Genomic DNA, 27,202 nt, shown 5'->3' with positions numbered 1-27,202 from the left:
GGAAAGGCAGGAAGAGAAAGGCCCCGTTTCCTTGCGAGTGGACCTCAGAGTTCCAGACACACATTATTCGTCATCGATGCCTCATACGCTGGCATTGATCATCATCGATCCAGAAAAGGGGGACCTTCTCTTCCTTCATCCTATATCATTTATTAATTCATTAATTCACTAGCTACAGTTTAAAAACTCTATGAGTTACAAAATACCAAGAAAGAAATATTATCCCTGCTAAGTATCTACAGTCAGTCTCACATCAACGTACCTCTGTCATTAATTATTCATTTTTCATGAATGCTTTAAATTAAGATAACATCTATTAATCCCACATTTGTCACAAAGAGAGAGTTGTACTTCTTTGAGTATTTTCTATTCTTTTTCTTAATACAGTGACTGTCCTTAGCAAAATACAAAAACCAAAGAAATAATTTTTTTTAATTTTTTGTAAATTTATTCTTCACACACTCAGAAGTTAATTGAGAAATACCAAAGAGAAGGGAGTTGTTCAGAATCAGCTATTTCTTCTGTTAAAGCTATTTATAAAGTGAGTAAAAAATTTTCCTGTGATGAGAGGTAATACTAGCATTTTGACATATTTCTGTATGTTCCAAAAATACCATATATGAATAACAATTCTTTTTCGTCTTCATTCTTTTTTTCAACTGATTATTATTATTATTAAAGTATGTTTGACGTCCAGTGTTTCATCAGGTTCTATTACTCACAATGAATTCCAGCTCCTAAAACAGACATGCAATCATATGGCTTGTGATCAAGGAAGGATCCGTAAATCAGGTCCCATGTGACCACTATGAGGTGTACAGGGCAGAACAGATGATAAAGATGGTTGAGGCATGCATGGCCTCCACTGATGCTTGCTTTTTCCTTTCTTTTAATCAGTCCCCAGTCAATCATTACTTTGATGTGACAATTCTTTTCTCTTAAGAAAATGAAGACATTTGATCTTTGACCCAAATTATGAACATTATTTAAGACCCTCATCCCCTTTGTCCCACACCTAAGAGTCATATGCCTTTCACGTATTTGTAAGATGGACAATGCTTCACTCACTCATCTTTACTTATTTCTATATTTATCTATAGAGTCTCTCATTTATCCAATTATAATAACAGATGAAAATGCATGAACATTAGGATCCCATTACAAGATCTTAGTACATTGCTGGTATCTGTGGTAGGATGCCTTCTAATAGTAAAATGGACTAGATTAATTTTATTCGACCTCAGAGTTGCAGACCCATATTCATCATACATGTCTCATATGCCACCAGTAGTCATCATTAATTCAATATTGTACGTTTTCTTCATTCATTTCTACACTATTTATTGGTCAATTCATAATTCAGTAATTATAATGTTAAAAACATCCAGTGGAACCACCAAGAGCTTAAAATTCTCTAGTATATATTCATAATCAGTCTTATGTCAACATCTCTCATAATTATTCTCCTTTTTCATTTTACGAATTAATCGATATAAGACTTCATATGGATCCCATATTTCATACTGAGCTACTTGGATTTCATTGGTTGTAATTGACTTTTTCCATAAAACAGTCAATATCCTTAAAATCCTTAAAATATAGAAACTACATCCTTTACATCCTTAAAACGTAGAAGCTAAGAGCACAACTTGGACCATGACTCACATGGTCTCCATGGTCCTATCATAGGAAGGCACCCCGAGAGCTCATTACCACGGAGGGCCATTCACCTTGACTGCACCCAGTCAAAGGAGTACCGAGAAGAAAAGGTGATAAAACATGGCAGACCTTGTCTCCATCAATCCTTGTTTTCCACATTTCATTTACCCATTTAGGCATTCATTAATTTTTTTCATAATGTAGTATTTATTCTCTTAACAAAATAAGGCCTTAAACTTGAGACTGACCCAGAACAATAATGTTGACTCTTACTTATCAGTGTCTGTAGGATCCTTTCAACAAAGAGTCTGTAGGATCCTTTCAACAAAGCTTATTCCTTTATCACTTAATGAAAATGAATGTTTCAATTTTATTAATAATATTTCTAACCTTACCACATACTTCCTAAAGGAACATGCTTCACCTTCTTATTTTTATCTGTCTTTACATTTTAATGGCTTGATTCCTTCCTTATTTGTTGTTATGAATAATACTCTAAATCTAAACCCAAACCCCAAAACAGGAAAATGATGTTTGTCTATTCCTAACATCAACCCACGGGGTCATTTATAACAGAAGATAGACTAGACTGTGCCTTGTATGGAATCACAGTTCCAGACACAATGTATTTACCATGTATGACTCCTGTGCCTCTTGTCATCACCAAGGGCCCAAGATGGGCTCTTTTATCTACTGTCATCGACATTTGTTTATTGATTAATTCACTGTCACTTAAATAAAGATAAATTAGATAAAAGAAACCCATTAGTAAAACCCTGGAAATACCTAACATCTATCTGTACAATCATTTCCACTGAGACCCAACTCTTTCATTAACTGAACTCAGTGTTTCATATAGGGATTCATCACCATATGGCTTCACATCAAAGGTATTTTGACACTGGAAAGTTTAAACTTCTATTATATTTAATACTTTTTAACCATACAATAAATATCTTATTTCATTTATTTATTTATTTCATTTTTTGTCTTTTGTCCTTTTAGGGCCATACCTGTGGCATATGGAGGTTCCCAGGCTAGGGGTCTAATTGGAGCTGTAGCCGCCGGCCTACGCCAGAGCCACAGCAACACGGGATCCGAGCCGTGTCTGCAACCTACACCACAGCTCATGGCAACACCGGATCCTTAACCCACTGAGTGAGGCCGGGGACTGAACCTGCAGCCTCATGGTTCCTCGTTGGATTCATTAACCACTCAGCCACGACGGGAACTCCCTAAATATCTTTTTTAAAAATGGCTCAATCCAGGACAAGAACATTCTGTTACATCGCTCTCCATGCTCCTAATGCACAGATGCAACCCCCGGGCTCCAGGGCACGGAAGCTCCAAGACATCCACTCTGAGGAGTACCGGGAAGAGCAGATGATAAAAACTGAACACTAATCGCCATGGATCCTTGCTTCTGCATTTAGTTTTCAGTGATTTAGACCATCATTCACTTGGAATTCTCTATTTCATTTCCTCTTAAGAAAATGAATTAAGAACTTGTCCTTGACCCAGAAAATGACCAACGATACGGCTACTACTGTCCATATTATTCTTAGTCAAGATTTTTTCAGTCATGTGCCATTCACTTCTCTCTGCACTTCAGTGTTCAAATTTACTAACAGCACATTTGCGTCTCCACATACTTTTATAATCGGACAAGAGTTCACTGTTTTCATCTTTATGTATTTATTGGGTTGTTTATTCTTTATTTCATTGATCCAATTATTTCAAAAGAAAGTACATAAATATAAAAACCCACAAACGAGTTTCTTGTATTTTCTAGACATGTGTCTCTAGAATCACCCCAAACAGGACAATGGACTAGATTCCACCCACACTGGACCTCAGAGTTCCAGACACACATGCACTGTACATGCCTCATATGCCACCAATAAGTCCCTCTTTTTCTTCACTCATTTCTCTGTGGCTTATTGACAAATTCAGTAAATCACTAAAAATAATTTAAAACCATTCATTCACAAAAACCCTAGAAAAGACATGATATCCTTATTAGGTAAGTTTATTCTCACAGTAATATATCTTTTTAAAACAGTTATGCTGGGGAGTTCCCATTGTGGCTCAGCGGTAACAAACCCGACTGGTATCCACGAAGAAGGGAGCTCAATTCCTGGCCTTGCGCCGTGGGTTAGGGATCCAGCGTGGCTTGAGCTGTGGCGTAGGCTGCAGATGTGGCTTGGATCCTGTGTTGCTGTGGCTGTGGTGTAGGCCGGCGGCTATGGCTCCGATTCGACCCCTAGCCTAGAAACTTCCAAATGCCGCGGGTGTGGCCCTAAAAAGACAAAAAAATAATAATAATAAAATAATTATGCCATTTTTCATCTATGCAGTAATCAATGAATATTTCATAAAATTCAATACTTATCACTGAGCTGGCCTTCTGTTATTCTATACGCAACTTACAAACAAATGTGTACACAGAAAAAAATCACTGAAATCAAGACAAAATTTGACTACTCCTTACATTGGTCCCTGTGCTTCTAACATAAAGATGCAATGCTAAGGTGCATCCACATGGAATCATGCCTCATAAACTCAAATGCGTCCATTTTCAGAGGTACAGTGCATAGCCGATGTTAAAAAAAAAAAAAGGAAAGGAAAATTTATTGTCATTGATTCTTGCTTTTTAGATTTGATGTATGCACATCATTAGGAATATACAACTTTTTCATAATTTAGAGTTGTTTTCCTATGAACAAAAAACCCTCAAACTTGAGAATGACTTAGATCAATAGAACCATTCACATCTACATTATGCTTGGCCAAAGAAGCGCCACTGTTGATTCATTCATTTCTTAAGGAGCAAGTGTGTGAGCAGTTTTCTTTTTTTCTCTTTTTAAATTTTTCATTTTATTATTTTTTTAAGTTTTTTTTATTACAGCTGGTTTACAACGTTCTGTTAGGAGTTTCTGCTGTAGCGCAGCAGAAATGAATCTGACTGGTACCTATGAGGCTGCAGGTTCGACATTTGGCCTCACTCAGTGGGTCAGGGATCTGGCATTGCAGTGTAGGCCACAGATGCAGCTTTGATCCCACATTACTGTGGCTGTGGCGTAGGCCGACAGCTGCAGTTCTGATTCGACCCCTAACCTGGAAGCTTCCCTATGCTATGATGCTGTGGGGGTAGCACTAAAAAACAAACAAAAAACAAAAAACAACAACAACAAAACCCCAAAAAAACAGTGTTCTGTCAATTTCTGCTGTACAGCACAGTGTATATAAACATACACATTCTTTTTTTCACGTTATCCTCCACCATATTCCATCACAAGTGATTAGATTATAGCCATACCCATGGCATATGGAAGTTCCCAGGCTAGGTATCAAATCAGTGCTACGACGGAGGCCTAAGCCACAGCCACAGCAGCATCAAATTCAAGCCACATTTGTGATCTACACTGCAGCTTGTGACAATGCAGAATCCTTAAGCCACTGAGTGAGGCCAAGGACCAAACTGGTATCCTGATAGAGACGAGGTCAGGTCTTCACCTGCTAAGCCACAATGGGAATTCCACGATTTTCAATACTACTTCTTGCCTGACCATATACGTACATAGGTAGATAATAATTTACCCTTTCTTCTTAAGTCTATTACTTAAATATAATGGTTCTATTATTGAACCATTAACGATGTTAAATTGAAATCTATTAACCCATAAAGCGGGCCTGAGTTTACGCATTTCTAACGTCTGTCCATAGGATCAAATAAACATAGAAAATATAATATGTATTATGTTGGACCTCGGGGTTCCAGACACTCCTTATGCACTGTCCATGACTCGTCCTCTACCAGTCCTCATCACTGGTAGATTTGAGCCCACTTTTAGTTCATTCAAGTGTATATTTATATCAATTAAATCACTACTTTATTGATAATAATAAAATAAAAATATAATTCACCAAAATAAAAGAACAATACCCTAAAATATCCCCAATTTCTCCTCCAATTATTACCAAAGTGGATTATAAATCTTTCATTAATGACCAACAATGTTACATATTATCACTTCTTTAACGTAAGATTTCATGTCATATTTATCAATGGGCCATCCTTAACCTTTTGATCATATTCATTGCTTTAACAATGCAGCAAAACCCTAAACCAACCACCCAAACCAAGACAGGAACTTGGCCCTGACTCACCTTGGTCTCTCCTAGAACAACTCCAAGAGGAGAGCCTTCATCCCAGCGGAGGCCAACATCCCTTTGAGCTCCTGTCCTGAAAAGTACCCAACAGAGAAGGTGATGAAGAGACAGAGACTTTTTCCCCATTGATCCACATTTGGCTACGGAGTCTTTCGTTGGTCCAGTTAGAATCAAGAATGAAACCGCATGAAGAGAAAAGCCGCATTTCTTCCCCTGGACCTCAGAGTTCCAGACACTACTACTCATGCTCATCGTCGCTGACTCACACGCCGGCTTTCATCATCACTGGTCCAGAAAAGATCGCTGTCCCTTCATTCTATATTGCTGACCGATCAATTCATTGATTCGCTGGTTATAATTTATAACTCTATGATTCACAAAACCCAAAAAGCCCTTGCTATACCCACTATGTGTACAGAACCATTGTCACATCATTCTACCTCTGCCACAATCATGACTGGTTTTTCAAATGTGCATTAATCAGTATGATGGGTCATATTAATCTCTTTATAGCAACAGGATAAAAATGGACTGCCTTACTTCTATTTCAAACATTTTATTAATGCAGTAAATACCCTTAGATGGACCACCGAAACCAATACCAGGAAGGGGATGCTGCTCACACTGGTCTCCTGAGTCCAAAGATAATGATGCCATCCTCACCTGCTCATCAAGGAAGAAAGCTGCATTCAGGTCCGGTGCACCCTCCTGAGCAATAGAAAGCAAAGAGGATGGTAAAAAAAAACACAGTCTCTCTGCTAATCCCTGCTCCAAAATTCAAAAAGAAAATCATTAATTTACTACATATACTTAGTCTGTTAAGAAGAACAGCAACTCTGGTCTTGCCACTGAGCCAGAATACGATGGTTGTCTGTAACTGATCCTGGCCGTTTCATCCTTACCCATAAGCAGTAAGCATCAGGGACCCCATTAATTTCTAATCGAACTTCAGGGTGCCATGGTCTATCAACTGTATTTCTTGTCTCAACAAACATTTCAGTAACTGGAAATCATTTACTCCATTAATTTTTGTTTTTAATTATATATTTACAGATTCTTATATTACACAAGGATAATAATAGAAACGAAATCCATGAAAACAACAAAGAAAAACAAGCCCCTCATTTATTCCTGATATCTGTCTATAGGATGCCTTCACAAGTTGAGAACGGGCTAGATTAATTTTATGTTGGTGGGGGAAAAAACTGTAACTGCAATGTATACATCTAAGGATAATCTGACCCCCTTGCTGTACAGTGGGAAAATAAAAAATAAAATAAAAATAAAACATTATAGAGGCAAGAAAAAAAAAATTTTATGTTGAATCTCAGAGGTCCACACGGGTAGTCATCATATATCACTCAGAGACTAGAAGGAATCATTGATGCAATATTATTTCTCGTTTTATACGTACCTTTTCTATTTGTATTGAATATATCAAAATTCACGATTAATTTTTAAGCAATACAATTTAAAAAAAAAAAACTAGAAAAACATTGAGGGATACAAAATTATTCTTACTTAAATATACATCTCCCTTTAATACTCTGTTTCCAGATATGCATTTTCAATGTTTTATATATCTATACGCAACACTAAGTGCAGCTGCCTCCCGTACATACATTTCACATTTCTTAGTAATACTGTAAGTAATTTAATAAAAAAAACTGAGAACAGAACTTCAGCTATTACTCACATTATTCTCCACCCTCCCACTACACAGGGACAACCACAGAGCTGGTGCCCGTGGAAGACGCTGAAGCCCTTCTCGTCGTTCCAAGGAGCACAGAGGAGATGATAAAGATATTAAGATATTGACATCTAATCACCAGTGATCACTGCTTTCTAAATTTCATTTACTCAGTATGTAGACATTTATTTTTTTTCTTTCTCAAGATATTTTTCTTGTTAAGAAACTCAACCATTCGTCTGAGGCAGAACAGTTAAAGCGACCCTTACTTCTGCTTTTCGATCTAACCTCGGTCAGAGAGGTGGCCCTGCCCCATTTACTTAATGAGCATCCCTGCTTTCAGGGTTTACGGACAGTCTCTTTCCCCCACGAGATATGTTCCTACTTGGACACTGCATCACCCTGTGTTTCCTCACATGTTACTTTATGCCGGCTTGATGGCTCTAACACAGCTCTAGCCAGAGCAGCAAATCTAAGTCCGTGAAATAACACAAGGAGGTGATGTCTCCGTATTCCTGACATCGCTCTACAGGCACAGTGACACCCAAGGCAAGAGGCGACTCGGGCGCTGGGTTGGACCTCAGAGTTTCAGATGTTGTCATCGTTCAGGACTCCTCCCGTCACGACCCTCATCACTGGTCCATGACCGAGTCTCTGCACCTCGTTCATTTCCGTACTGGTATCGATGCTATCATTACTTCATTGACAAGCGTCAATACAATACAGGGTTCGCGACGTCCCCCCAGAACAAGGTCCGCCAACATCCCTAAGCTCAGTCTGTAGCGTCCTTTCCCACCGAGGGGCTCTCTCTCCCACTCTCCCACCTCAGTCCTGCCCATCATCCCTCAGCAGACAGTGAGGCGCAGCCCCTCTCGCGTGGAATGACGAGTACCTTTCAGATTCATTCCACGCTTTCTAATAGTACCCTGAGTACCCGCAAACAGACCACCCGACCCAACAACAACCTGCCCCATGGTCACCTTCGCTTCTTTGCTGGCGCGGAGGCGGCCTGACAATCTTGAGCTCAGCAGAAGCCGAAAGAGCGGGAGCATGTCCTCTGAACAACGACAAGCAGACAAGGTTTTAAAAATATTGAGATAGTCTCTCCCTTGATCCAAATCTTCCACTATCCATTTGCACAGTAGTGGAGTCATATCCTCATCGCAATATTTATTTCGTTTGCCCTCAATAATCAAATGTCAAACTGTTAACTGACTGAGTTAATTACAATTACCTGTCACTTTCTACATCACCCTTAGCCAAAGAGATAGCATATTAATACCGCTTTTCTCACAATGATTATCAGTCTTTTCAATATGTATTAATATCTTAGTATAAGATAATAATTTCTGCCTAGAGACACGTTTTTATAATGAGAAAAGGCATCACCTTCATCATATTTTTAAAGTTACACACCTGTCTACTGACTCTTTCGTTGATCTACTATGCAAATAGGATAAAAATGCACGGTCAGGATCACCAATACGAACATCCTTTTTCATTCCTAACCTCTGCCTGTAGGACCACTTCAAACAGGACGATGGAACAGACTCCATCCACACTGGACCTCAGAGTTCCAGGCAGGTACTCATCACATAGCACTCATAACGCCACGGGAAGTCATCATTGATACAACAGTGCTCCTGTTTCTCTACATGGCTTTCTATTGCTTGATTGTTTAAATCCAAATGAACTGAGGAAGGAATCTCAACGGTTACTCACGTGACTCTCCCATGTCCTAACACGTATGTTCAGAGGCAATCCCAGAGCTCGGGTCCGTACGGAAGATGCTAAAGCATCTCCAGTGCAATTGCTCTGAGGGGTACACACTCTAAAGATGAGGAAAACAACCAGATCTCATCACCCACACTATTGGTTCTCTGCATTTCATTTACTCAGAATTTAGAAATGGATCACTGTTTTTCTCAATATTATTCAGTTTAAAAAATCAGGCATTAGTATGAGGCAAAAGAATTAAATTGTCTAACTTACACGTGCCTACCTAACTTTAATTAAAGACGTAATCTTCAACCATTTGTTTAATGGGCACCACAGTTTTCATGTTTTTCCTATTTTTTAAAAGATTCTTATTTTTTCTATGACAGCTGATTTACAAAGTTCTGTCAGTTTCGATTTTTAGTAACGGCACGTTTGGTTAAGAGAGCTACATCCAATACTGACAATGAATAAAGTTTCAATCTATTTTACTGATATCTTTAGTGATACATGCTTAATAGTTCTATAAATGCATTGATAAAAACAAATACAGATCAATGAAACTGATAAAAGAATATGATCATTTAATATTCTCGACGACTCACTACAAAAAACTTAACCAAATAGAGCAGAAAACTGACATTCTGCGTTGGATCTCAGAGTTTCAGAGATGCCTTCATTATTCATGACACATCCCATCATGAACATAATACGTCCATTATTGACTCTCCATTCGTTGTTCATTTTTATTTGTCTACAGACAAATTAACTACTTCATTTACTACATATTTAAAATGTATTACTCACAAAACCAAAACGCATCATGATCAAAATTGTGCAGAGATCCTACTCATTAAATGAATCACTTTTAAAATTAAAGGATGCTTTTTTCCAAAACATTACACAATTACTGTACCACAAATGTCTACCCTAATCGGTAAACTATGCTGAAGCTTTAAAAACTATATGGAAATTCAAAAAGCAAACTGAACAAAGAAGGCAAAAAATTAAAGAAATTTGAAACTATTACACTGTTGCACCTCTTGGTACCTGTGATTCTAAAAGAGAGAAGCAAAACTAAACGGGAAAAAAGGACGAGGCACTAAATGAGCTAATAAGGGTATCTACTGCACTCAAAAAGCAGAAATACGATGATAAAAAAAAGTAAAAAAAAAAAACCTCACCATTGATAATTACTTTATTTAATTGATACACAGGGAATAAATTTATGCAGTTTTCACAGTGTCAAGAATTAGATCTCACACGAAAAAAAACCAGGCTAAATCTCAAAAAGAGGCACAGTATGATAAACAGAACACTTAAATATTCTAAACAATAAGATTTGGACAAAGCGTTGCTGGCATTGAAACACTTACGGAACAATGGGCATCAGTGGCCATTCTCATGAAAACAACGTACGTTATCACAAAGTGTTTCCATGGAGCAACATTTGAATTTTAAGCTCAAAGTAGTATTTCTGACTTCAAAGGGTCCTTATATGCATCCATGAAGAGATTGCATCAGAACATCATAACCACAAAGGAGAAGTGGAATGAGTCCCTTCCTAGCACGTCTCGAAGGGTAGCGATATGAGGACAAAATGGATTTGGCTCCTCTGTGACCTCAGCAGTTCAGGCAGGGATTTCCTCATTGGCCATGCCTAATCCTCTACCAATCCTCACTACTGGCTCAAAGGGCTTCCAAATGGACATGCACTCCTGACGCCACTGCGACCACGCCAATGCTGGCTTCCTTGACAAGAATCCAAGCAGGACAAGTGGAGGAGGGGCAACAACCAAAGGTCAAGACCCTTCCACCTTCCCGAATGCACGTTCACCCTTACCCACACGGAGGGACCCTCATGAATATCCATGTTCTCGGGCCTCCACTAGTGAGCCCGGAGGGGCAGGGCTCTCCAGTCGCAGGGATGTCCTTCATGTTGGGACTCCATTTAGGACTAAGGCAATGAAATCCAAACACCTGGCCCAAGGACAAAACTGCAGAGAGCAATGCAAGCCATGAGCCACCTTGGCATCCCACCGGGCATAACTAAAAACAAGAAGCTTCATCACCATAGAGGTGGATGGCACATTCAGCATCTTCACTAAAAACACCAAACAGAGAAGACGAGACAAAGATGAAGACGCCATCAAAACGATTCTCAATAATTTCCCAGGATAATGAGAAACAACCATGAAAAGGAAGGAAGACAAAGAAGCTGTTTCTTCGCATTAGACCGAAGAGATCCAGAAAAGGATTATTCGGCATAGAGGAATCAAACGCTGGCATTTAACATCATGCCTCCAGCAAAGGAGGACTTGTTCTTCATTCGACAAGGCCCAAGAAGGCATCAATTCCTCAACTGACGCCCACAGCAAAACGTAAAGGATCGCACAAACCACCAGGCTTTCAAGTGGATCAAGGATCTCAAGGGCATGACACCTCTTGTTCTGTCTCTCTTGGCCATTAGGACGGGCCAAAGAGACCTCATAACCATACCTTTCCAACAAAACACAAAAGAGGCATTTTGTAGTTCCGACTATCGAATGTGCTGCCCACACTTAATCATCACTGTGGGCACTCCAAAAAAGCCAAGAGAGGCATGGGCTACTGATCACAAGAGCTCCATGCCTTTCAAGCCCATCATGGCCTCCTTGAGAGGAATCCAAGCAAGACGTATGTGGGTGAGGGGAAACAAGCCAAAGTCAAGAACTTCCACATTCCGAACACCTCACCCCTCCTTCTCCATGGAGTGGGGACCTACTGCACTACTAAAAAGGGCGGTTTGACCTGCTTGGTGGGCTATGCTTCCCCTTGGGCCCCAAGGTAGGACCCTGGCCAAGACACCCCAGACCCTGGCCACAATCACCCAAACCCAGACGGCAGCACGAGCCATGTCTCACCTTGGGATCTCTCCTGCCACCACCGCCAGAGGAGGGGTCTCGGCTCCACGGAGCCTGGCCCGGCCTTCGGCTTCCACCCTATAAGGGACCCAAGAGACAAGGTGACACCCACAGTGAGACGCCATCGACTGGACTCCTCGGGCGGTCGGTGCTGCCCCGCTGGGCTCGAGGATGGAAAGGCAGGAAGAGAAAGGCCCCGTTTCCTTGCGAGTGGACCTCAGAGTTCCAGACACACATTATTCGTCATCGATGCCTCATACGCTGGCATTGATCATCATCGATCCAGAAAAGGGGCACCTTCTCTTCCTTCGCCATGGCCCATGGAGTCAGGCATTCCTCCCCGCACGGCCACTGGGCAACCCAAGGGGCCCGCCCCACCCAACGAGGCCTCGCCATCCCTCGGGGAGCCTCTAGGACCCGTCCCCTGGCTTTCGGTCTCTCTGGGCCGCGGAGGACCAGCTGGGCCCCTGTGCAGGACGTCCAAGAGACCTTCCTAGCCAGAGCTGTCCCGTCCCTGGGACGCCAGAGCCCTTCTGGACTGCTGGCCTCGCCCGCATCTGCCGCCCACCCTCCACCAGCCCCTCGCACTGCCCTGCCCAGCCCAGCCCCGACAAGCCCTGGGATGCTGCTCACACTGGTCCCCTGGCTCCAAAGACAACGCTGCCATCCTCGCCTGCTCATCCAGGAAGGAGCCGGCCTTTGGGCCTGGCGGCTGCCTGCTGAAGAGTACAAAGCCAAGAGCAGGAGACCCAATGGCACAGCCATTCTCCAGGCTCGCGGCTTCCACATGCACGCCTCCATCGGGGCAACCCTGCTGGCAGGGCACAGCCCTGTCTCGGGACACCCACCAACCACCAGCTGGCCGCCCAGCCCCGGGACAGAGGTGGGCCCTCCCTGACCCTGCCTACCTCACCCTTGCCCCACGGCCTCAGCCTCGGGGACATCAGCCCAAGACCTCTGGCCAACCTGCAGCCCATGGCATGGCAAGAGGCAGACCATGGGGGGTGGGGTCACCAGGGACCTGGCGCCTTGGGAATGCCGGCCCTCCCTCGCTCTCCTCCTTCAGTTCTGGCAGGCTGGTCCACAGGGGCTCCCACTGGCCCACTGGGCGAACGCAAGCACCAGGAAGGCCCCCCAGAGGACACACGGACGGCCCCCCTGGATGCCTGGCCTCGCCCGCGAGGGTCACGGCACGGAGGACATTGGACCTCAGCGTTCCAGACACGTATTCATCGTACACGACTCATACGCCACCAGTAGTCATCATCGATCCAATACTGCCCCCCTCCGTCTTCCCTGAGGGCCACCCTCTGGGTCGACCCATTCACCAAAGGGCCGCCAAGACGTCCACACCCTCTGGACCCTTCACAACCTCAACGCCGGCTCCTTCCCAGAAGACCCTCCCGACACCCACACAGCGCCCAACTCGCCCAACCCAAAGGCACAGACCGGACTCTTACCCACACTGCTTCCTTGGCCATCTCCCCCACTGAAGGAATCGTCTAGGGGCCTCACCAGGGAAACGGGTCCAATCGGCTCGACAGGGTCCGGTGGGCACCCCACCACACAGACGCGAAGCTGCCAGAAAGGAAAGAGACCCGTACGGCGACAGAGAGAGCCAGGCGAGAGACAAGAGGGACAGACTGAGGCAGAGACACCGAGACAGAGAGTCAGGGACAGTGACAGAGGGACAGGGAAAGCGAGGAGGACCGCCACTGACTCGCCCTTTCTGCACTCAGCGGACTCAAGCGTCAGCCGGTTCTGCTCCTTCCCTGGGGCCAGGTGATTCTCCTACGAGCCCAAGGAGGCAGAACCTCGGGGCTTGGGGGTTGGAGGACGGGCTGGGGCTGGGCTGCACTCAGTCCCCTAAACGGGGCCGCTGTTTCTTCACAAAGACACATATCCCTGCCAGGACAGAGCCCGAGCCCCCTTGAGCCATCCATCAGGTAACCTGCATCCACCAGGCCGGTCTCGTGACACCTTCTTCCCTGCGCCCCGGTCTTCCCACTGAAGAGTCACTGGACCAGGCTTCTCCATCACCCAACTCCATCCCGGCCGGGACCCAAACATTGACGATGAGGTCCCTGGCCCCTCAAGGTCTCCAGCCCCTGAGCAAACGAGATCGGGACTGGGTCCACTCCCAGCCCACTCTCAAAGGAGCCCAGCTCAGCCCACAGTGGACTCTGGAGGCTCTGCGACCTCAGGGGTCCAGACAGGGCGTTCCTCACTGGCCTGGCCTCATCCTCTACCAGTCCCCACCACTGCCTCATGGGGCTCCAACCGGACACCCACTCCGGGCTCCATGCCTCTCAGGCCCACCATGGCCTCCTTGAGAGGAAGCCAAGCCAGACGTGTGTGGATGAGCTCAAGACCCGGCCACCTCCTGAACTGCTCACCCCTCCTTCCCCATGGAGTGGGGCCCTCCGTCCCGCCTGAGTAGCCATGTTCTCCTGGCTCAGTTTCCGGAGGACTTTGGACTCAGCGGCATCAGCATTGGATCTCAGAGTTCCTGATGTGTATTCATCATACAAGACTCATACACGCACCAGCAGTCATCATTGATCCGATACCTTTCCTCTATCCTCCCCTGTGTCTGTCTTCTTTGTGGATCAATTCTAGAAGGTGCTCCTTGAAGTAAACTCCTCTTCGCTATTCACAAAACATAAGCTATGTCTTCTGCATCCATCCTCCTCATGTCCACACTGCAACCAACCTCTGCGACCAAGGCCACGTTCCTGATGCTTACTTACATTGCTGCTCCTCTGTCACACCCACTGTTGCACTTTCAGGGGCTTCCCCAGGGAATGGCTCCACTCCTGTCAAGCCAGTCATGACGTCACTGACAAGAATCTTAGCAGCATATGAGGGGCAATGATCAAAGGTCAAAACCCCTTCAACCTCCCTAACTGCTTGCCCCTCCGTAGCCACGGAGAGAGGACCTCTTATCCTCCTGAATAGCCATGTGCTCTCCGCCCCTCATCAGGTCCGAGTGGCAGGTCGCCCTTGGCCATGGGTTCTGCTTCAGCTTGGACCGCAAGGTAGGACCCAGGCCAGGACACCCCAGACCCTGGCCTCCATGACCCGAACCCAGACGGCAGCACGGGCCATGCCTCACCTTGGGATCTCTCCTGCCACCACCGCCAGAGGAGGGGTCTCGGCCCCACGCAGCCTGGCCTGGCCTTCGGCTTCCACCCTACAAGGGACCCAAGAGACAAGGTGACACCCACAGTGAGACGCCATCGACTGGGCTCCTCGGGCGGTCGGCGCTGCCCCGTTGGGCTCGAGGATGGAAAGGCAGGAAGAGAAAGGCCCCGTTTCCTTGCGAGTGGACCTCAGAGTTCCAGACACACATTATTCGTCATCGATGCCTCATACGCTGGCATTGATCATCATCGATCCAGAAAAGGGGCACCTTCTCTTCCTTCGCCATGGCCCGTGGAGTCAGGCATTCCTCCCCGCACGGCCACTGGGCAACCCAAGGGGCCCGCCCCACCCAACGAGGCCTCGCCATCCCGCGGGGGGCCTCTAGGACCCGTCCCCTGGCTTTCGGTCTCTCTGGGCCGCGGAGGACCAGCTGGGCCCCTGTGCAGGACATCCAAGAGACCTTCCTAGCCAGAGCTGTCCCATCCCTGGGACGCCAGAGCCCTTCTGGACTGCTGGCCTCGCCCGCATCTGCCGCCCACCCTCCACCAGCCCCTCGCACTGCACAGCCCAGCCCCGACAAGCCCTGGGATGCTGCTCACACTGGCCTTCTGGATCCAGAGACAACGCTGCCATCCTCGCCTGCTCATCCAGGAAGGAGCCTGCCTTCAGGTCCGGCGGCTGCACACTGAGGAGTACAAAGCCAAGAGCAGGAGACCCAATGGCACAGCCATTCTCCAGGCTCGCGGCTTCCACACACACACCTGGCCATAGCCTGGCATGCGGCATACCATGGGGGTCACCAAGGACCTGGCAAATGCCTTCACTCCCTTTCTCTCTATTCAGTTCTCTGATACTGCCGGACGGGTGCTCACATTTTCCCATTGGGCTAACACCAGGAAAACGCTGGAATGCCCGTGCTCTGTCAGTCACCCTCGTCGTTTCCTGACCTCGGCCTTTTGGGTCACTGCTTTGTGGACATTGAACCAGATTCTTTCTTCAGTGGACCTCGGAGTTTCAGACAGGTTTTCATCGTACAGGACGCATATGCCACCAGGAGTCATCTTCAATCCAATACTGTCCCTCCTGTGTTCCTTTAGCTTGACCTTCTTTGTTGATCAATTTATTAAAGGGCTGGGTAAGATATCAATACCCTACCTGAACTTCCAGGGGTCCGTGGGATGGGAAGCGTCTCATGATACCTGTCACCATGGACTGTGCAATTTGGTCTTGCCTTTACTCCCTCTCCCTTTCGTTTCCTTTTCTTTTTTTTTAAACATGGAATTCCCTTTCCCAGGCCCCCCAATGTAAGTTTTTAAATTTTCATATAAATTAATTTAAGAAATTCTCACTTAATCTCCGTATTTCTTTTAATGGACGTTTCCTTTTTTATGCACCCATTAAATTTTTATTTTCATAACAATTTTTACGTATAGTTGATTTACATTGCTGTGCCCATTTCTGCTGTGCAGCATAGTCATATACTGATACACATTATTTTTTCCTACGGTCTTCCATCATTTTCTACCTCGAGAGTTGGGATACTGTTCACCGTGCTGTACAGCAGGACCTCTCTGCTTATCCATTCTAAACATAATAGTTTGTTAATACGGTAGTTTTCCTCTTATACACAAACCCTTTAAAAGAGACTGATACCACACAAAAATGTTGACTCTCATTCGTCAGTATCTGTAGGATCCTTTCCACGAACATGCAAAATGCCTACTCATTTACTGCTTAATTATAACAAACAATTACAGTTTTATTAATAGTACTTCTTGGAGTTCCTGTCGTGGCTCAGTGGTTAACGATTCCAACTAGGAACCATGAGGTTGCGGGTTCGATCCCTGGCCTTGCTCAGTGGGTTAAGGATCTGCGTTGCCCTGAGCTATGGTGTAGCTTGCGGACGGGGCTCAGAGCCTGCATTGCTGTGGACTCTGGCGTAGGCCAGCAGCTATAGCTCCAATCAGACCCCTAGCCTGGGAACATTCATATGCCGCGGGAGCAGCCCAAGAAATGGCAAAAGCCAAAAAAAGAAAAAAAAAATAGTGTTTCTTGTCCTACCACATGTTTCATACGACAATCCTTCAGCTTCTTTTATATGGTTGTTTTATTTTACAATTGTTCTTCTATGTATTATTAATTATACATTTACATTTATAAACTCCAAATGGGAATCTGACGTTTGTCTCTTCCTAACTTTGATCTTGGGCATCATTTCCCACAGAAGCACACTGGCTCTTTTCTCGTTCATGGACATTTTTGTTTTGATTAATTCACAATTACTTAAATAAACATCAATCACAAAAAAATTGTAAGTCCTTTGAATAATCCTAACATCAGTCTATAAAGTCACCTCCGCGGAGACCCAGCCCTTTCATTAACTGAATTCAGTGTATCATATACGGATATAGCATCACATTCTTTTCCATCCATGGTCACTGACAGTGGCGTGTTTGGACTTCTTTGATTATACTTAATATTTTTAATAATACAGTAATACCTTATCTAAAAACATGGCTCCGTCCCACACAAGGACACTGACGATTCCATTGTTCTCCATGATTCTAACACAAAGATGCAACCAGAGGGCTCTTGATCTTGGAGGAAACTTAAATCATCTCAAGGCACCCATTCCGTGACGTACGGGGCAGAGGCGATGTCCACGAATCGAGACCTAATTGTCATTGGTCCTTACTTGCGCATTTCACTTTTCAGTGATTTAGACAATCTTTTATTTGGAGTATGTTTCATTTTCTCTTAAGAAAATGAACTTAAAACTTATCCCTGACACAGAAGGTGAGCCACGACTATTACTTACTATTGTCTGTATTAAATTAGCCAAAAATTTAAGTCATGTACTCTTTCTTTCTCTTTGGTTTTAAGTGTCTTCTCAATTTTTTACAGCATTTCTTGCGTGAATACAAATTTTTATATGAGATATTCACACACTCCATTTCTTTTATTTACTTATTTGATTATTTATTTCCCTGCTCTGACTATAATAATGAAGTGAAAATTCATGAAAGAACACAAGAAATAAACAAGATCTTTGTATATCCCTGACTTCTACCTACAGGATCCCTACAGAAAGACTGACTTAGATTTTTTTTTTTTGCTGGACCTCAGAGTTTCTGACACATGTTATTTATCATCCATGATTCAAACCACCAGTAATCATCATTGGTCCAGGACTGGCCCAATTTCTCTTTGTTCATTTCTAAATTGTTCCTTAATTTATCAATTTGTACTAATCACATAGTAAATACTCTTAAGCAAACCACCCAACCCAATGCAAGACCTTTGACTGTTACTCACCCAGGTCTCCACGCTTATGCTGTGTAGATGCCGCCAAAGAGCTTGTCATCATGGAAGGCGCTAAACCCCTTCAGGCAGGTCCACTCTGAGGAAGACACAGCACAATGGTTGATACGGAGAAATTAGGACTGTATCTACCCTGACCCTTCCTTTCCATCTTTCACTTACTCCATTTTTTAGATAGGTATTAATTTTTCATAATTTTGTATGAACAGAAAGAACCAGAAAGTTATCCAGACCAGTAAAACTGTCCATACCTACATGATCCTTTACCAAAGGAGGAGTCTCCTAGATCCACTTATTTTTTAATGAAGGTCGGCGTCTTCACTCTTTATTAATAACCTGTCTTGCATCATCACATGTTGGTGACTGAATGATGCTTCATTTTCTGCTTTATCTTTTTAATGGTTCTACCTATACTTCATTAATAATGACAAATCAAAACCTATACATCCCGAATAAAAACATGAACTTGGTATATTTCTGACATTTGTCTATATTATCATTTCCAAACGAGGGACTGAACTAATTGCGTTGTGTGTTGGATCTTAGCATTTCAGACACTGCGAGTTGTCATCATTGGTCCATGTTCGCAGTGCGTGTTCTTCGTTCGTGTCTATGTTTGATTGATTCAATTGCTCTTCTTTGATAATAAGAAGTACATGATTCACCAAAAAACCCAAGACCAAGATCCTACAGTCTATCTATAAAATCATTTCCCACCCTGACCTTATCTTGTCTATTAATCTAGCTCAACTTTATACATTATCAGTTAATCAGGATGTTTCATATCATACTTTTTATTGGACAGTAATTAAATTTGATTAATTTTTTTGTCTTTTTGTCTTTTTAGGGCTGCACCCACGGCACATGGAGGTTCCCAGGCCAGGGGTCGAATCGGAGCTGTTGCCACCAGCCTCCACCACAGCCACAGCAATGCCAGATCCGAGCTGTGTCTGCGACCTACACCACAGCTCACGGCAACGCCGGATCCTTAACCCACTGAGCGAGGCCAGGGATCAAACCTGCATCCTCACGGATGCTAGTCGGATTCGTTTCCAGTGAGCCGCAACGGAACTCCAACTTTGATTCATTTAATACAATTTAATAATACAGACACACCCTTAAAGGAAGACCCAAAGCGAGATGAGATCTCTGACCATTCATTACTCACCTATAAATGAACTTATCTGCCAAAGAGAAACAGACTCGCAGACTTTGAAAAACTGATGGTTACCAAAGGGGATAGGTGTGTGGGTCAGGGTGGAGGGATGGACTGGAGGTTTGGGATTGGCATGTGCCCATGTGCCCACTGAGCTACATGAAACGACTGGCCAACAGGGGCCTACTGTAGGGCACAGGGAATCCTAGCCAGCACTCTGTGATTATCTGATGATCTTTCTGATTCTTTTTCAGAAAAGGATCTGCAAGAGAATGGGTGTGTGCATATGTATAACTGACTCACTTGTACTGCAGAAGTTATCACAATATTGTAAATGCACGATACTTCAATAAAACTTTAAAAAATGGAAAAAAAGAGTACCAAAGCAGAGACAGCCTCATCATTAATCTATACTATTATTCATATACATAGTAATTTAGTTATTAATTCATAGTAATATTTGTATATTTTTCTCTTCATAAGTCAAACGTCAAACGTACTCTACTATTGATTCTTTTATAACAGCATTTTAAAAATTTATGGCCACAAGTCCAAGAAGATCACTGTATATTCCTAGACAAATGTCCTTAGGAAAATTTCAAACAGGTGAATGGGCTGGATTCTCCCCCACTTGGACCTCTGAGTTCCAGACCCTACTAGTGAGTCCCAGTCATCTGCACCGGTCCAGGTCTGGCCCTCTTATTCTTCAATTCAATCATTCACAAGTAAAAACAAAATTAACACGTATAAATCACAAAACCTAAGCAGTTTCTTGCAAACCCCTATTATCTCGCTGTAGAAGGATTTTCACAGGGACGGCAGCTCGTCCTCTGTGTGGCCTCCACGTTTAATAGCAATCAGTGGTAACGGATCAGTTAATCAACGTCATGCCTCACATCAAGACCAGCTTCACTCTTAGACTAGGGTTGGCCTTCCGTCTTTTGTTTCCTAGATCTTTAAGCAGGGAATACCCTTAGCTGCCTTGACATGAAATGTATCTATTACTCACACTGGTCCCCACACACAGACGTAACCATAAAACTTTTGAGTACAGGGATGATGGCAAAACCCTAAACAGCTTTGCGCACCCACTCTGCCGAGCATAGAGGAAAGCAGATGTTAAACAGATTGAGACGTTATTTCTACGGATCACTGCTGTCCGCATTTCATTTCCTTAGTCATTTAAAGGGATTTAAATGATGCTAAATGATAACGTCACTAACTGATGTTAATAATTTGTCTCATCTCTTAAAAAAAGAACAACGCCGAACTCACCACTGACTCAGAGCAGTAACACTGACAATTTATTATCTCTCTCTGTGCGCTGGTTCACCAAAGAGGCAGCACCCTTGATCCAATTATTCCTTAATGGGCAGTCATATTTCCAAATTAAATTAATGCTAGGTTTTGTCTTATCTCACATAAGTGGACGATGCTTCACCTTCTTTATCTTTATTTTCTTACATAACTCTGTAGAGTTCTGTTGACTTTTTGTAACAATAATAATAACCATCAAAATTCATGAATCAGGAGTTCCCGTCGTGGCACACTGGTTAACGAATCCGACGAGGAACCATGAGGTTGTGGGTTCGGTCCCTGCCCTTGCTCAGTGGGTTAACGATCCGGCGTTGCCGTGAGTTGTGGTGTAGGTTGCAGACGCGGCTCGGATCCCACGTTGCTGTGGCTCTGGCGTAGGCCGGTGGCTACAGGTCCGATTAGACCCCTAGCCTGGGAACCTCCATATGCCACGGGAGCGGCCCAAGAAATAGCAAAAAGACAAAAAAAAAAAAAAATTCATGAATCACAAAGAGGCAAGAACAAGATTTTTGTGTGCATTCCTAGTCTGTCTAGAGGATCACTTCCAACAGAGGCCGCAGACTAGACGATGCTGTATAGTAGCTCAGAGGCAGATGCATATTACCCACTACCCATGATTCATACCCCACCAGTTATCCCCGACTGGTCCAGGATTTTCCTTCTTTCTCCTCATTCATTTGAACAGTTGTTGATTTTTCATTTTTAAGTGGATTTTTCATTTAATAAAATATATTTACTTTAATCACAAAAACTCAAGAATAGGAGTCTTAAGTATCCCTAACATCTGTACTTAGAATAATTTCCCCCAGCAACTAACTACATCTTTCATCAATCAATCTGAGTTTGCACGTCTGCATTAAGGAACATACGTCGCATGTGAATCCCACAGTGGGCTTATATTTGACACATGCTTTCAGCAAAACAGTGAATATTCTTTGCCCACATTTTTTAATTAAAGTATAACTGATTTACAATGCTGTGCCAATTTTTGCTGTACGGCAAAGTGACGCAGCAGTACACATATATGCATTCCTTCTCTTATATAGCTTATATCATATTTTCATATTATGTTATATATTATTGTATACATAGTATATATTATATGCATATATAACATTATATTACATATTATATTATATGTTATATATAATATATACTATATACATATTATATATCATATTATATTTTCTTATATCATCGGGATACGGTCTATTCTGAGAGATTGTTTATGGTTCCCTGGGCTGTCCAGCAGGACCTTATGGCTTATCCATTCTAAACGTAAGCGTTTGCATCGACTAACCCCAAACTCTCAGTCCATCCACCCCTCCCTCCAATCCCCTTGGTAAGTACAAGTCTGTTAAAATAGTGAATATTCTTAAACAAGCCCCCCATATACCAAAATAAGAGCTTTGACGATTACTCACATTGGTCTCTTGGCTCCTGACACAGAGTTCAGAGCCAGGGCAGAAGGATAACACCACTTCAGTTCATTCACTCTGAGTATAAGCAACACAGATCATAAAACACTGAGACAGTCTTCCCATTAATACATGCTTTTCTCATTTCATTTTCTTAGTCATTTAAATATTTACTATTTTAAAGTGTGATTTCTTTTTCTCTAAACACACTGCTCGAACTCACAACTGACTCGAAGCAAGAACACAGATTAATACATGTCACTGCCTACATCATTCTTACCCAAAAACGCAACTCCCTTGATCCAGCTGCTGCGTGGTGAACCCCTGTGGTTCTACATGGTTAACAGTAATTCAGGCCTCACCAGATACTTTCATAGCGAAATAGCTTTACCCTTTTCATCTTTATACACTGACATATTTGTTTACTGTTAATTTATTCACTTAAGACAATAAAATCAAAATCCATGCAGCCGCCAAAGGCTGACAATGGGACCCTCGAATACGACTGAAACCCATCCAAGGGATCATATCCCCAGAGATGGAAACACCTAATTTTTTTGTGTGATGGACCTCAGGAGGTTCCACGGGTTTTGATCATAAACCGTAGTTCAGAATGCATTCCTCGTTCATCATTGGTCCACGGGTGGCCTTTTTTCTCATATAATTTGTATATCGTTTCTATAGACAGCACAACGCACCATCAGAACCGGAACATGGGCTAGTACTTACAGCGCCAACTTGTTCTTCCCTTCCCATGAAAATAGCTTACATCGTTATCAATGAAGGAATCCTTCCAGAAAACCTGAAACAGACATTGAAAGAGCTATAAAAGAGAATGACTCGGACTCCACCTGCTTTTAAACTCATCCCAAGTGATCACATTCATCATAATTAAATTAATCATACATTTTGGGTTCCCCAGCATTAGCACAAGCCTGTCCCTGTTTGATGTGCTCATGTATTGTTGCCATCCACTCATCTTAACTATAAATCCCTAAACATCGCAGCAGCCTCGAGACCTTGGTCTTCTTAGAAGGCCAAAATCAGCTAAGATGCATCAATTTTGTGACATATACATGTGATCTCAGACTCACAGACACAGAGAACAGATTTGTGGCTGCCAAGGGGGGAGAGGGGAGGGAGTGGGAGAGACTGAGAATTGGGGGTTAATAGATGGATTCAAACAATTACATTTAGAAGGGATAAGCAATGAGGTCCTATTGCAGAGCACAGGAACAATAGCCAGTCTCGTGGGATAAAACATGATGGAAGATAACACAAGAAAAATAAGTATGTACACACACATATATCTATGTACACCTGGGTCACTCTGCTGTACAGCAGAATTTGGCACAACATTGTCAATCAACTCTACTCTCATTTTAAAAAGAGCTGATGTCCAAGAATGCGACACCGTCTCCCCTGAACCGAGCTGGTTCCCTTTCACTTCCTTCGACGTTTAGATACTTATTAATGAAGGTATTTGTTGTATCTTTAAACGCAAGCAACCAGGAACTCAACAGTGACCCCAGCAAGAGCACCATTATGACAAGTATTCGACCGTGACCGTGACTGGCCGAACTTGAGAATGTATGAGAAATGCAGATGGGCAGACCTCACACCAGTTTGACTGAGACTGAGCGTGAGCAATCTGTAGTTTAACCAGCCCTCCAGGCGGTTCTGATGCTCAGGTTTGAGAACACGGCTCTGTGGTACTCTAACCCACAGGGGTAACAGCCTTGCTCCACTGGTTTCTTAAGGCACAGTCACACTTCAAAAATGAATTTCAGTCACACATTTTTTCTTAATTAATCCAGCGTTATTCTCTTTATCTATCTGTTAGTTAGTTATTTTCCATATATCCACCTAACAGCACTTTAATGTATTCCCTTAGAATAATGCAGTAAGTCCCCAGCATCCATCCAACCTCCATAATCAAATTCTTGAAAATTACTGACATCTAGCTATAGACTCATTCCCACACATAGAATGTACCAAATGTCCTTTTGAAATGAACTTCCGTGATGGAGAAATGAATTAATCACAAGACGCATTCAGAATGCATTCCATGCACTTCATGGGTCCCCCTGCTTGACACTTTTTCATTTAACTTCTACTTTCTTTAAAGTTATAAGAAAGAACAGGCATGAACCCACTACCCACTCCATATCCAAACGCTGTAAATATCTTACAGGTGCCTGGGGGTTGCTTCATTGAATTAACAACTTAAATCTTGTGTTCAGTTTCTCACAATCACAAGTGTCAAAGGACTATGTAGGTTTTCCCCCCAACTTTATTGAGGAGTAACTGACAAATAGTTGTCTATATTTAAATGCACAACATGAAGATTTAAGTTACATAAACATTGTGCAGTGATCATAATGGAAGAGTCAAACCAAGGACTTGATCATAATTTGTTATGTGACACCTTTTTTGTCACTGGTTCATGCTCAGCACTCTTTAATGCAGTTCGCTAGGTAAATACACTTTTTTCCCTATTTCATAATTTTTTAAAAATGCCTGTAACCTAAAGATAGCACAGAACATGAACACTAATAATTACAAGCATCTCTCCCTGTGCCCCTTATGCTAAAGTACAAAAGCCTCTGTGTGTGTGTGTGTGTGTGTGTGTGTGTGTGTGTGTGTCTGTGTGTGTGTGTCTGTGTGTGTATGTGTGTGTGTGTACATATTGCTTTTTAGGGCCACACCCTCAGCATATGGATGTGCCCAGGCTTGGGGTCGAATCCGAGCTGTAGCCACCGGCCTACACCACGGCTCACAGCACCACCAGATCTTTAACCTACTGAGCTAGGCCAGGGATCAAACCCTCATCCTCATGGATACTAGTTGGATTCATTTCCCCTGCACCACAACAGGAACTCCCAGCCTCTAAACATTTTTAATGGACTTCAATTTCTTGGAAATAAATTGCGAGTGATGTTTGTTCTCTGACATACTCTATAGTTATTCCAGATTCGGCCCTATTTTTCCTCCATTTGTTAATGATTTCTTTAGTTATTAATGTATTGCTTAACTTTTAATAAGCAGTCAGTATCTATGAAACTCAAAAGGTTACAAATGAGCTTCTTGGTTACCCTTAACCACTCCTCATAAGACCATTTGTTTCAGAAGAACAGACTAGATTTCTTTTTGCTCTGGACCTAGTTCTGGGTGAGCATCCCTCATCCTCCAACCCATACGCCACCAATTCTTAATATTAATTCAGACTTCACCCTCTGTTATTCAATTATAATTTTGTTTAGCGATAAATCACTGAATCACGAATAATAAACACATACCCATGAGTTTTTAAAGTCGTTTTAATCTCTAACCTCTGTACCTAGAATCATTTTCTACAGAGTGAGTATTCTAGGTTTCTTTTGTTAACCAACCTTGTGTCGAATGTATGGATTAGCCAACATAATTGCTTCATTTTATCCTCTTACTTTGTTTATCTTTATTCCAAGGCTGGCATGGACTAATCCCTAACACCTCAGCAATCCACCTGTTTCATTAATTGACTTCAATGTTTCAATTTAGATTAATAAACATAATGCTTCATATTAATTCCATTTGGGGGCCACGGTTGGCATTCCCTGATTGTATTTCACCTTTTTTAGTAATACAGGAAGTACCCCTAAACAAAACACCTAACGTGAGGCAAGAACTTTGACTATTACTCACACTGGTCTCTACGGCCTACGGTATACATGCCACCATTGCGACCATGGAAGAATCCTTAAATCAGCTCGAGGGGGTCCATTCTTAGGAGTACAGAGCAGAGCAGATGGTTTTAAAAGGTTGAGACCTAATCTCCTTTGGTCCTGCTAATCCACCTTTCATTTAATGAGTCATTTAGGGAATTAGCCACTTGGGGAAATGTTTCTTTAATTTCTCCTAAATTAACAAACAACAACAATCTTGCCACTGACATGAAATATGAACATTGCCTATTAACTATTCAACTCCTTCTATAAAATCCACAACTAGAGGGCACACCCTTGCTCCAGCTGTTTCCTAATGATACATATTTTTCAATATGTATCAAAAGTATTTCTCATCTTAATACATATTTTCATAATTGGACAATGCTTTATGACTTCCATTTTTATGTTCCCAGTAGTGGATGGATTACTTTGTGGCTCCAATTATAAAAAGAGAGATGGTAAGAACAGAAACCAAAAATGAGACTCTTCTACAGTCATGATTCTAGAATCACTTCACACAGGGCAACGGATGAGATTTCTTCTGTTTGGGACCTCACAGTTCCAGAGACGACGCATCCTACAGGACTCACAAACCACCAGCAGTCCTCAGGGATCCACCACTGTCCCTCCTTTAATTCAATCATTTGGACATTGTCCACTGATTAACTGACGGTTTCACCCATAATAATTGCTAAAGCCTCTTATTCGCAGAAACCCAAGATGAGCTAATCTGTATATTAGGATCATTCTCCCATCAATGTATCTCTCTGACTCATGATCCTGTTTTTCCTCTATGCATTAATCAATATAATCAATGCCATCTTTATTTAATCGATTCCATATCTGTCATTGGGCCAAAGTTGGCCTTTTTAAATTATACGTCACCTTTTATAATGATACAGTGAATATTCTTTTTTAAAAAAAACACTAAAGTAAGGCATGAATTTTAGCTATTACTCACACTGGTCTCTATGCTTCTACGCCAGGCATGCAACCAT

General features: G+C 42.8%; 1 long non-coding RNA gene, 14 other non-coding genes and 2 pseudogenes across 19 annotated transcripts in view; all 17 read right to left on the bottom strand.

Annotated features, from left to right (window-relative positions):
* Positions 1 to 27,202, bottom strand: part of LOC102163738 (uncharacterized) — a 236,099-nt gene that overhangs the window by 146,452 nt on the left and 62,445 nt on the right. For 2 of the 5 annotated variants that reach the window (XR_014811404.1, XR_014811405.1), the window contains exons 23-27: positions 23,227 to 23,299; positions 22,504 to 22,575; positions 18,601 to 18,685; positions 6,496 to 6,540; positions 5,830 to 5,905 (exon numbers count right to left, since the gene is read on the bottom strand). This is a non-coding gene — a long non-coding RNA (uncharacterized LOC102163738). Of the gene's footprint in view, positions 1 to 3,330; positions 3,959 to 5,829; positions 5,906 to 6,495; positions 6,541 to 8,502; positions 8,580 to 9,244; positions 9,354 to 12,141; positions 12,220 to 12,774; positions 12,861 to 13,601; positions 14,250 to 14,891; positions 14,958 to 15,256; positions 15,335 to 15,884; positions 15,971 to 18,600; positions 18,686 to 22,503; positions 22,576 to 23,226; positions 23,300 to 27,202 lie in introns of those variants that run through there. The other 3 variants (XR_014811403.1, XR_014811401.1, XR_014811402.1) reach the window with 3 other exon arrangements.
* On the bottom strand, positions 38 to 112 carry LOC146401961 (small nucleolar RNA SNORD113/SNORD114 family). Its single transcript, XR_014811630.1, has one exon. It is a non-coding gene; the product is annotated as a small nucleolar RNA SNORD113/SNORD114 family (small nucleolar RNA).
* Positions 1,234 to 1,305, bottom strand: LOC146401960 (small nucleolar RNA SNORD113/SNORD114 family). The gene has a single exon (XR_014811627.1). It is a non-coding gene; the product is annotated as a small nucleolar RNA SNORD113/SNORD114 family (small nucleolar RNA).
* On the bottom strand, positions 2,260 to 2,333 carry LOC146401959 (small nucleolar RNA SNORD113/SNORD114 family). The gene has a single exon (XR_014811719.1). It is a non-coding gene; the product is annotated as a small nucleolar RNA SNORD113/SNORD114 family (small nucleolar RNA).
* Positions 3,506 to 3,568, bottom strand: LOC146401958 (small nucleolar RNA SNORD113/SNORD114 family; annotated as a pseudogene).
* On the bottom strand, positions 5,422 to 5,496 carry LOC146401957 (small nucleolar RNA SNORD113/SNORD114 family). The gene has a single exon (XR_014811712.1). It is a non-coding gene; the product is annotated as a small nucleolar RNA SNORD113/SNORD114 family (small nucleolar RNA).
* On the bottom strand, positions 6,046 to 6,125 carry LOC146401956 (small nucleolar RNA SNORD113/SNORD114 family; annotated as a pseudogene).
* LOC146401955 (small nucleolar RNA SNORD113/SNORD114 family) lies at positions 7,153 to 7,221 on the bottom strand. The gene has a single exon (XR_014811716.1). It is a non-coding gene; the product is annotated as a small nucleolar RNA SNORD113/SNORD114 family (small nucleolar RNA).
* On the bottom strand, positions 8,096 to 8,165 carry LOC146401954 (small nucleolar RNA SNORD113/SNORD114 family). Its single transcript, XR_014811707.1, has one exon. It is a non-coding gene; the product is annotated as a small nucleolar RNA SNORD113/SNORD114 family (small nucleolar RNA).
* On the bottom strand, positions 9,084 to 9,156 carry LOC146401953 (small nucleolar RNA SNORD113/SNORD114 family). Its single transcript, XR_014811701.1, has one exon. It is a non-coding gene; the product is annotated as a small nucleolar RNA SNORD113/SNORD114 family (small nucleolar RNA).
* On the bottom strand, positions 12,352 to 12,426 carry LOC146401952 (small nucleolar RNA SNORD113/SNORD114 family). Its single transcript, XR_014811629.1, has one exon. It is a non-coding gene; the product is annotated as a small nucleolar RNA SNORD113/SNORD114 family (small nucleolar RNA).
* LOC146401951 (small nucleolar RNA SNORD113/SNORD114 family) lies at positions 13,344 to 13,415 on the bottom strand. The gene has a single exon (XR_014811557.1). It is a non-coding gene; the product is annotated as a small nucleolar RNA SNORD113/SNORD114 family (small nucleolar RNA).
* Positions 14,635 to 14,707, bottom strand: LOC146401950 (small nucleolar RNA SNORD113/SNORD114 family). Its single transcript, XR_014811626.1, has one exon. It is a non-coding gene; the product is annotated as a small nucleolar RNA SNORD113/SNORD114 family (small nucleolar RNA).
* Positions 15,467 to 15,541, bottom strand: LOC146401949 (small nucleolar RNA SNORD113/SNORD114 family). The gene has a single exon (XR_014811628.1). It is a non-coding gene; the product is annotated as a small nucleolar RNA SNORD113/SNORD114 family (small nucleolar RNA).
* On the bottom strand, positions 16,285 to 16,356 carry LOC146401948 (small nucleolar RNA SNORD113/SNORD114 family). Its single transcript, XR_014811697.1, has one exon. It is a non-coding gene; the product is annotated as a small nucleolar RNA SNORD113/SNORD114 family (small nucleolar RNA).
* LOC146401947 (small nucleolar RNA SNORD113/SNORD114 family) lies at positions 18,401 to 18,473 on the bottom strand. Its single transcript, XR_014811689.1, has one exon. It is a non-coding gene; the product is annotated as a small nucleolar RNA SNORD113/SNORD114 family (small nucleolar RNA).
* LOC146401946 (small nucleolar RNA SNORD113/SNORD114 family) lies at positions 26,751 to 26,821 on the bottom strand. The gene has a single exon (XR_014811718.1). It is a non-coding gene; the product is annotated as a small nucleolar RNA SNORD113/SNORD114 family (small nucleolar RNA).

This window comes from Sus scrofa, chromosome 7, assembly GCF_054392235.1.
Source record: "Sus scrofa isolate SSC_HxYL_T2T_F1_AM1 chromosome 7, Sscrofa_HxYL_maternal_Yorkshire_Landrace_v2.0, whole genome shotgun sequence".
Taxonomy (NCBI): Eukaryota; Metazoa; Chordata; class Mammalia; order Artiodactyla; family Suidae; genus Sus; species Sus scrofa.
Note: the sequence above shows the minus strand (reverse complement) of the source record. Positions and strands in the feature narration are given on the sequence as shown.